Source organism: Phalaenopsis equestris, unplaced genomic scaffold (assembly GCF_001263595.1).
Source record: "Phalaenopsis equestris unplaced genomic scaffold, ASM126359v1 Scaffold000130, whole genome shotgun sequence".
Taxonomy (NCBI): Eukaryota; Viridiplantae; Streptophyta; class Magnoliopsida; order Asparagales; family Orchidaceae; genus Phalaenopsis; species Phalaenopsis equestris.
Window position 1 is genome coordinate 47,755 of NW_018164572.1, and position 11,297 is coordinate 59,051.

Below are 11,297 nucleotides of genomic sequence, written 5' to 3' on the forward strand. Positions count from 1 at the left end.
TCGAAATTATCTTTTTTTTTATTATTTAAGAGGAAGAATGCTTTAATTAGAATAATTCATATGAAATTAATTTTAAATTATTTCACTAATAAGAAAATATTAATGACATCAAATTTAGTGAAATTCTTAATTAAAATTCAACCATATTGTGAAAAATATGATGAGATTATTTTTAGGATAATTTATGTGAGAGAATATGAATAATATCAATAATTCAAAGGAATAATTTGTATAGTTTGATAATTTATTGCTCAACTGATGAGCTAGTTTTCTTGCCATGGATAATGTGCTATAAATGCAACTCATGAAGTCAATTTCAAGTCTAAATATTATATAATTTATAAGTTAAAGCAAGTTATAAACTTAATTATCAAAAGTAAATAACTATTTGATTTTAAGTGACTAGTGATGCATTTTGATATTCAAATATATGAAATAAACTATGTAAAATCCTATAAGATGAGTTTATGATTGTAGGAAATCATTTATTTTTCATTTTAAAAAGATTAATACACTAATTTAGCTATTTCACTTATTTTTTGTTCACCTATTGAGCTGATTAATTAAGTTGAATTTGGTGTTTATCCTAAAATATGTAATGGACTCATTATTCTCATCGACACATAGATTGATTATCATCGAAACCCAGTTATTATCACTCATGGAGGTCAACAAATCAATATGATGAGCAACATGTGAAATATAATAGTTTAAGAGGGGAATGACCAATCATAAGTTTAGAATAGCTTGACAAAGATTCATTCAATGATTTAAACATTTTATTATGTGAGGTTCAAAAGAATTATGGTGAGTCAAATGCTAGGGGCTTGAATGAATCACTATAAATATGTTGAACTACAAATTCAAACATTGAATAAAATGAAGAATAAAAATTTTGTTCATTTAGGTTCAAAATAAAATTTAAAACATTATTTTTCAAATAAAAAAACAATAAATATGCTCATATATGTCACAAAAAGCCACTCCATCAAGTATGAACCTTGGTGCATTTTTAATGAGATGACTTTTAGAATCAAATTCCAAATTAATAAACTATAATTTCAACAAATTTATAGTAAAGTAAATATCTTGATAAGATAATCCCAGAAATTGATAAAAAGTGGTTCCATTTAAAACCGGAAGAGCCCAAATCAAGCAAATAAAATAAGACATAAATTATTGGACTTTAATTGAACAACCAAACAATCTCTAAATCTTATATCCTTATGTTCATATCAAGCATCTTAACGAGAAAAATCTAATAAATCTAAGATCACTCAATTATGAGTTGATCAAAATAATTAATATTCATTATTTGATGGAATGTTTTGAAATTTCAGTTGAATTTATCGAATATTATTTCAAAAACAACAAATATACCCAAATTTCACACAAAAATAAAACCATAAATTGTGTTTAAAGTGAGCTTGGTTATTTGAGCTGCTTTATAGCTTTCTCGATCTTCCAAACTTGATGACCTCTATTGTTCAATCACCATTTTCCAAGTGTTGTTGTATGACCACTATTGTCACCCGATTGCAGCCATTTGACCAATTATTTTTTGATGGTTGCCATTGAGCCACCATCATCGGCCACTGTTGATTGTCCGCTAACAACCACTATCATCTAACCCTATCGATTGGTTGTCATCATTCACCAACTTCGACTATACATGACAACCATAATCGGAATGACATAATTTGTCTATCATCGTCGGATCACCATTGTTTGAGTGCCATCATCATCCCTCAACTATGATCACTTATTTTCAACATTGACTCCCAACTATTGTTATTAGACCATTGAATCTTGATTGTCATCTAAATAACCATCTTCACCTAACTAGTTTTGTCATAACTCTCAGAGAACAAGTTAATATAGAGCGCATCATTTTATAATATCATATTCTTCAATTAAAAGGAAGAGTAGATCATTGTAATCACAACCAATGTTGCGTGTGGTTAGCTTTTTTAGACTTTCCACCTACAAAGTCTCAGATGTCCCTTGTATTTTTTTTTTTTTTCAATTAGTTTGTGTGTGAAATTTTCATTCAAAGTTAAGACGATAAACTCTTATACTTTTGATGCATGCTAGAAAATTCACAGTTGTAGAATAATAGATTATAGTTTTAGCTTTGCATGGGAATTTAGCACTGCTCAAATTAAAGAAAACAAATAATAGATATACCAGAAGTTTTTACGTGAAAAACCAGTAAAGAGAAAAACCATGACGCCTAGCTCAGTTGCCAAAACCTGTTATTATAAATTAACGATTACAGAGATCTCTTGCACCACAAGTGGGAATGGATTACAAAGTTTTCTGAATTACAACGTCGAGGTATGAAGATCTCGTTGCAAAGATGAGACGGTAGCTAATGATGATCGGCGAGGGCCGAGAAGTAGTGGTCGACGGTGGTCGGTTATGGTTGACGGTGGTCGGCTGTGGTCGACGGTAGCCGGTGTGATGCTGGACTTTAGCTCATTCTAAAAGCTTCAAGTTATTCTTCATGCTTCAATCTCTTTTTCCCTCTCATGAGAGGGATGTAGCTATATTTATAGAGTCTTGGTTGTAATTAATGCAGGAAGAAATATGAACCACTTGGATCGAACAACCCAGAGAAATTCTCTAGATCATACAACATTTGATAGACATTTGAGTGCCTTAATGGTGTCAAAATTGAATAATATTAGACTCATTAGATTTGTCTTGTCAAAACGCTCGATTAACTATAAACTCATTAGATTCGACATCTGTTTGATCTTCCAAATATGCTAAAAAAGCCTCCAAAAGTGGTTTAATGACTTGATCCAAGCTTCATTTAACTAAGATTAGACCAATTTTGGAACCATTAGGTCAGGCTCGTTAAGCTGGTAAGTTTGATTGTAAGTTTGCTTAAATCGAAGTCCTCATTGGCCTTTAATTGAAGTTTGAATATTTTTTAATGAAAAAGTTACTCGAGATTCTTTCAATGCCTTGAGATTCATGTGGGATGATGGGAATTTGTTGATGGTGTATCAACTTTATTGCCACAAATTTTCTTACACACATCATATACAAATGAAGGTATTATAAGTTCCCGTTTAATTGTTTATATATAAAATTTTATTTAAAAATCAATGTTCACATTTCCATTTATTTTAAATGTAAAAATAAAAACAAAATAATTTTTCATACTTTAAAGGACTTGTTGTGTGAAATATATATTAGTATCAACTAAATTCAATCAAAAATAAATTTAGATATTGTACTAATTTTCAAATATATAATTCCTAACTTCAAACACTCTTCGTCCCGTCGTAAACAAATATTACATGTGGCTACAAAGCGTCTAAAGGACGATATGATGGGCCACCTTGTCCTATACAATAAATTTGACAAAAAAAAATAAACATATTGCAGTTACATAAATACCACCCAATTCTTATATATTTACATATATAACCCAAAATTTTACATTATATATTTACACAACCCAAAATTTTCATATCACTTAAAAAACTATCTCTACTTTAAACCTTAAAAAGTGAAATACACTTTTTCATATATCTAAGATATCACATATGTAAAAATTGACGTTTGTGTTAAATATGTAAATACATTATATGTATAATCAGCTACTTTAATTTTTATATATATGTCACCTTACTTAAGCATAAAAATGTGTATTTTATTCTTATAAAAATTTAAAAATAGTGATGTGAAAGATTTGATTCTTATAAATGTAAAAACTAAAATTTAGGTATTTGGGATTTAAAGGCCCTTAAAGTCTATTGTTCCCGACGGCTTACCCACACATAAATCTTTCTCAAATACATATGTTCTAATTTAGTATACAATATAGTATTTAGAAATTTTTATGCATTTGTTATTTTATTATTTGGACGCTTAAGCTAAATAATATCTACGAAGGATTTTCTCTATATTTACTTATTTTTCTCCTTTTTGATGAGTTTTTTAATGTTCGGGATCGCTTATTTCTTGTACAAACTTCTCCATCATGTTGAGATAGGCTGGTTTGACTTTATATCAAGTTGCAATATTTTGCTATTAAGTTCTCTCATGTCATGCAATTTTAAACATTATCCTGCGTCTCCTTAATTATGTCTCAAAAGTCTTAAAATTTACAAAAATAAGGCATTCCACACAATTGTGACAAAGCGTGTAATTATTTAATGGCTTGCAATTTTCTATTTTGCTCTTCTTAACTTTATGATTTTAGCTTGCAGACAATTCCAAAATTACTAAAGCCTACTTTTCATCTTGTATCTTTTTAATCAAATCAATCCAACCACTGCAAAAACTTGAATCTAGATTAAGAATAAGTTTGAAAAACTTTCAACTAAAAACTATTCAATTATAATATCAAAAAATAAGAACTACATCACAAATAAATTGCTCAAGAGTTAGGGTCTTTCTGGGGTAGCTGCAACTTATTAATAAGTTACTGAAAAATAATCAGTTGTTCAAAAAACTGTGTTGACTACTACAAAAAAAAATTTTTTTTTTTTTGAAAGACTAGATTGCAGCTAGAAAGCTGTTATCACACCTAGCTAAAAACGATTAGAAAAACACTAATTTTAGCGGTTTGAAAAAACATCTTTTTGAAAAAGTTGTTAAAACACAGTTTACTAAAACGGGTTTCGATACGTTTTGAAAACAAACCACATCAAACAAGCTGCCCCAAATGGGGCCTTAGCCTTAGTTTAGCCATTAATATAGAGTTATTCAACTCACCTGAGGGGCGCACTATGTCAGCCATTAATTAGAACTATTTTTTTCCAAGAGAATTAAAAGTTCTTTAGAAAGTATTTGCTATTTAACTTACAGTTTTCACCAGAAGAACCCTACCTAGATGAAGTTTGTTATTGTCAGTTATATAAGCTTAATTTGTTTTTAAATAGCAAACAATGTTAGGTTCAACTTATGCAATGTCTATGTGATTATGTTATATAATAAATTCTATTGTTTAAAGGAAGACATTTCTTTATATATAAAGGTTATTGGTCTAAGCACAAATGTGCATAATTATAAGAAATTCTCTCTTGAAATCAAATGAAAATGAAAAAATATCCTTTGATTCTCGTTATAAATTTCATATCTATCTATATTATTTCATTGTAACTCACCTTTCTTCTTTCAAATGAGTTCAACTAGACCACTAAGGAATAGATTCAAATGAACAACCCAGGAGCACATAGCCAAAAGCACCTGCGCCCCCTTGCGGGAGCTCCTGCGCATGTTTTAGCGCAGTCAAGCCGGACGACGTGACCATGCCCAATGGGCATAGCTGCATCGGTATATTATAGATCTTTCATCTCCTTTCCCGAGCGTGTAGAATAATTACATCAAGTGACAACATAACCACGCCATTGAGCAGTTCCTTCTGTTCAGCTCCTTAAGTTTGCAATTTTGAGTAATGAAAAGTACTATCTCTACGTGCGGTGTATTTTCAACAAAGCTTTGGTGAACAAGGGAAGAGTCAAGGAGGAGAATTTCATAGTGTAATTTCTCTTGTGAGATCGAGAGGAAAGAGTTGTAGCAATTTTGTATAAGTTTTATTGATTGTAGGGAAGAATTGAGTGAGTATTTCTATGCATTTCTGGTTCTTCATAATAAAAATTTATGCTGGTTTGGTTTCGAGGTTTTTCCCTGTAACCGCATAAATCTTGGTGTGTGATGCACCTAAAATATATTGTGTTTTTAGAAGCATTTTTATACCTATTTTTGAGATATTACGATTTAATGGAAGGTATTTGTATGTTTTTTTTTCAGGTACAAGTATAAATTTGAAGAATGCTAAAAAGAGTGAAAATGATCAAATTTGAAGCAAAGATGTGAAAATTGTGCTAAAGTGTTTTGGCGCCTAAATCCCATATTCGACACTGCACCGGTTAAACAGAGAAGGCCGCGCTTAAGCGCCAGAGGCAGTTATTTGGCGGTTTTCTTCATTTGGCTGAATTTTGAAGAGGTATTTGAGGCACCTAGTGACTAAAGAGGGTGTTTATGACCACTAGAAACGAAAATATTATTAGAAGATTTGCAAAAAGAGGCATCCCTTGGATGATACATCTAGTTTGGACACATTTTGAAGAGTTTCCAAGGCACCCCTTGGGAAATTTATAAAGGCACCCAGTTGAGACATTTGAAGGGATGCTTGAAGTCCTGAAAAGTGCTTTAAAAGGGAGAGATTTTCAAGCACCACAAAAATTTACTTTATCATTTTTGTTTTTAGTTTTCTTTTGAGAGTTAAGAGTGTTGTAAAAGAGAAGAGATTCAAAGGAACTTTAAGAGTTTGGTGGAGGATTTGAGATAAGCTTTTATCATTTGTTTTTAAAGTACTTTTAGTTTTAATCGAGACTTCTTGTTGGTTTGACAATGATTTCTACTTTTAAACTCAATGATTTCTAATTTTTGATTCGACACTAATCCTAAAGCTTCTCCTCCATTTTTTACTTATTTTTCTCCATGGATTATGAGTAGTTTTATTTTTCTTTCATCTTAAAATGATAAGTAATTAAAGTGTTGGGTGGAAGTTGTGGAGAGTATTATTTTTTAATGTTGGAAGAAGTTATGATGATTCAATTCCATGTACTTCATTTACTTCTTAATTTGGCTTATCCAGATGTTAAAATTTGTTGTGAGAACATGTAAGAACCGGGTTGGTATTGATCAACAGTTGGAAAGAATCACATGAGGTTGTATGAGTGAGAATGTAATTCATATGATTTAGTGCAAATAAATAAGAAAATAATCATTGAAGGGTGTAGAGTTAGAACGCTTTAAAGTGACAGGTTAAAGCCCCCAACTTGGTTTATTATTTTAGGTTCTAAGACAAGATGTTAGCCCCCAGGTGGAGGGAATCAAGGAAACTCTAGAGTGAGAGCTAGCATCTTCCCCGCCTAGCCGGTCTTCAGAATTATTCAAACTTTAAATTAGCCAAGGTTTTTTATAGCATCTCTAGTAAGGGTAAATAATATAATTGCTCTTATTTGACACAACACAATCTGCATACCTCCACAACATAATTTCTATGCTTATTATTGATTCATGATAAGGAGAAATATATTTTTAAATTTAGTGTTTTTTTTACATAAACTCAAGTTATCTTTTTAAATTGTTACTGTTTTGTCAAAATATCAAAAATACCAAAAAAATTTGAATTTTAATTACTGTGAATACATCTCTAGTTTAAGTAATTGTCTTCTTAAAATAGAAAGTTTGTTGTTCAATAGAGCATATTGCATAATTTTTTTGTGGGTTCGACATTCAGGTCTTAATAAAAAAATATCATATTACTTGATAACGATATGTATACTTGCGTAGTATCCCAATATATATATAAATTGAAAAGTTAAATTTTTATTTTATTCAGGATCAAGTTTTGACTCTGTTGCAAAGTAAGAAAATATAAGTAAAAATATAATCAAAGACCTTGTTATACTGTTGAATATAAACAGTCGTGATCAATGTGCTTTTCTGAGATTATTATTCTTGTGCTTCTGATTGAACTTTTTGTTCGGATGTCTCAAATTGGTGTGATGTTATTCTGCATTTTGATTTTGATTTCTAATCAATCAAAGCCTAAGGTATTTTATAGTTCCATCCCAACAAGTTGTATCAGAGCAGAATGTTTGATTCGAATGGGAGCAATGATCAAAGAAACAAGGTACAAAGTGAAGAATTTTATTGGATCAAATTTTGTGTTTGGGAGGAAGAAAGTGGAGGAATTGTTATATCAGAATAAAAACATTTGGCACCACAAGAAATCACCAAGAAATCATAATTAATGATTATGGAAGAATTGGAAGATCGAATGACCCTAGGAATGATCTGTAGTCACTTCCCTTATATGTTTAGAATACCATAATGAATCTCGTGGAGGCATTAATAAAGATGCACACAAAACCTTCTAATTTAGATAATTTTTTTTTATTAAATATCTTATTCAATATGGTGATGGTGAAAGCCAATTTAGTGGCAGAATATTAGAACAATTTTAACACTATAACAAGTCATTTGTGTTGTGTGGGGATCAAATTTTATGATGAGGTCGGCTAAGATAGATTGCTTACAGTAATAAGTAACTCTTCAAGGAATAAGAAGTTGAACTTCAATAACATCCTGAGCTTGGTTCTGAATGAAGAACTTTGTAGAAAGGCAGTAAATGATAAATTTTCAGGTTTTGCGTTGAAAGTTGAAAATAAAGGAAGAAGTCTGGACCAGAAGACAAACGTAGACAAATTCAAGTACGGAAGAAAAAAGTTTAGGTCAAGCTGAAGAAATGACATGGGAGAATATCGAAACTGTGGAAAAAATATATCTCAAGAAGGACTGCAAAACTCTAAGGAAACTTGTGGTGAAGGACAGGAAAGGAATCTCTTAATAAATGTCTCCATTAATGAAATCCAAGGTCACTCTTTAGTCTTATCCCTAGCCAACACTAAATCTTGGGTAATAGATAGAAGTGCATCTTTCCATGTGTATCACAATAAAGCGGTTCTTAAAAATTACACTTAGAGTGATTTAGGAAAGATATATTTACGAGACAACAAGGCATGACATATCATAGAAAAGGATTATGTGGATATCAAGTTATCAAATGGAATTGTTTGGAACTTTACTAAAGTTAGACATGTTCCAAGTCTAAAGAGAATCCTAACTTTATGATATAGTAAGCAAATTTAGGGTTCAAGACTATTTTCACATGTGACATTTGAAAGGTGACCAGGGAGCAATGATTATGGGTCAAGACAATATTGAAGGATCCTTACTTGATCAATTAAATGAAAAAAAATTTATTGATATGATTGGAACCAAGATGAATTTAGGTGTGCAACACCATAGGCTTTGTTATATGAGCTAGAAATGTATGAAGTTTCTATTCTAAAAATATAATTCTGGGCTTGAAATTTGTAAATATGGATTTTTATGAAGATTGTATATATGTCAGGAAGAAGAATATTCCTTTATCTAAAAGTGGGTCAGTGGTGATGTCAAAGATACTAAATTAGGGCATACTAGTGTATGAAGTCCCACTTTAGTTTATTCCATTAGAGGTTCATACTACTTTGTCACTTTTATTGATGATGACACCAAAAAGGTTTGGCTTTACTTCTTAAAGTTAAAAAAAAATATGAAGTATTTGAAGTGTTTAAAATGTGGATGGTCATGCTAAACAATGAGACAGGTTTGAAGAAAAAAATTTCTCAGATTAGATAATAGGGGATAAGTATCGTGTTTAAAAGTTCAGAAATTTCCAATGATACAGAGAGGATCAGACATGAGTTCATTATCCCAAGAACTCTACAACATAATGATGTAGGTGAGCACATCTGCGGAACAATCACAAAGCTTGCGAGGAGCATGAGGCTATGCATGCTTGCCAAAACAGTTTTGAGCAAAAATAGTAAACATTTTGATTTATATGATTAATCTTAGTTCATTAATACCTTTGAAGTAAGGCTTACCCGAAAAATCCTAGAGTGACAAGAGATAAAATATTTTTCTTTTATTGAGATATGGAGGAAAAATTATATATGGTGCAACCACAGGGTTACAAAGTTCTTAGAAATAAATGTTTTGTTAGCAAGTTTAAGAATAGCCTTTATGGTTGAAGTAGACCATGAGATAGTGGTATATGAGGTTTGACAGGTTCATGTCAGACAAGGGGTACTAAGTATCTGACTGACGATAATTGCTTATTTCTTATTTCTTTTATATGATATGTTGATTGTAGGGGCAAATATGGAGAAAATCAAGAATTTAAATAAACAATTATCAAATGAGTTCAAGATGAAGAATTTAGGTCCAACTAAGAAAATCCTCAGTATAAGGATCAGCAGAAATAGGACTGCAAATATACTAAAGTTATCTCAGGTAGAGTATCTAAAAGATCCCACCTTTTATTTAAAGTTAAATTGTAGTAATGGTGATAAATAGTTTGCATTGGTGGAAGCTGATCGGCGTTGAAGTTGATAGTACTAGTTCGATAAAGGACAGGAAACAATAGTGGCAGATGATAATGATTATTGATAATGGTATCTAATGGTCAACGACAATGCTAGCCAATAACTATGTGCAGTCGGTAGGATGGTGCAACAAACAAATCTTCACTCTTCCAGTGCATTTAGAATTAATTGAAATCATAAAGATTTTAAATGCACTTAAAATAAACTAAGTGATAAATTCTATAAACCTTAAAATTTTTCATTTTATCAAATTTAATAGCTAATTTTGAAAAAATCATCATCACAAGCTTACATATTTACTTTAGAATATATGAACATAATATAAAGGGGAATGCCATGTTTAAATTCAAACACTCAATAGCTAAATCATGAGTAACATGTTTTTTATAACATCTGAAATGACATTGGCTCAATTATGGCTTGAGTGGACCATGATTTTGATGCCCTTAGCTTAATGTAGAAGTATTGAGTTCCCTTTAACCACAAATTAAGTATTAATTTATTTTTATTTGCTTATTATATATTTTAAAATATTTTTATATTTATATGGGTATTTATCTTATTTAAAGAATATTTTTTCTTATATATTTTAAATGTCATTCGTTGAGGACATTTTATTGAAGAAATTTATTTTCTTAAAATTCATTTCTTGAAAGTATTAGGGTTTAAAAAACATAATCTTTAAATAAGTCTTATGATAAGAATAATATAATATCTCAAAGGTAGGATAATAAACCCAATATCAAAGTTAATAGAATACAAATTAAAAATTTATCTCTAAGACTTCCTCTTAGTAATGACAGGGGAAAAATAAAGTTTATTAAATCTTAAAATATTAAGGTTTCCTTAAAGTACTAGTCAACATAATTACTTATATCCCATGTATGATGCATAATAATACCATTGATTGAGAATGCTTTATAATTTTTTTGGGTTCAATAAAAGGAGATAGAGTTCTTTCAACACAAGAATAGGCATTCATGATTGTTCTTTCGATAGGATGGATACTAAGAGCTAAAATGTTATCGAAAACAAAAAATCAATAACTTCCTAATGCTAAGAGGATGTATATGATTGGTGCATAAATGAGATGTTATTTGGTTTCTAAATTTATAGTTATAATCATAAGTGAATAGTTAATAAACCTGGGAATAAAATTACAATGGAACCTTCTTTTTAAAATAGCCACAAGAGGTAAAATAAATAATATACTTAATTGAAATATTTTTTTTTTAAAGATGGGTTTTATAAGAGGTAAAATAAATAATATACTTAATTGAAATATATTTTTTTTAAAGATGGGTTTTATCATGTTACAATAAGGATAAT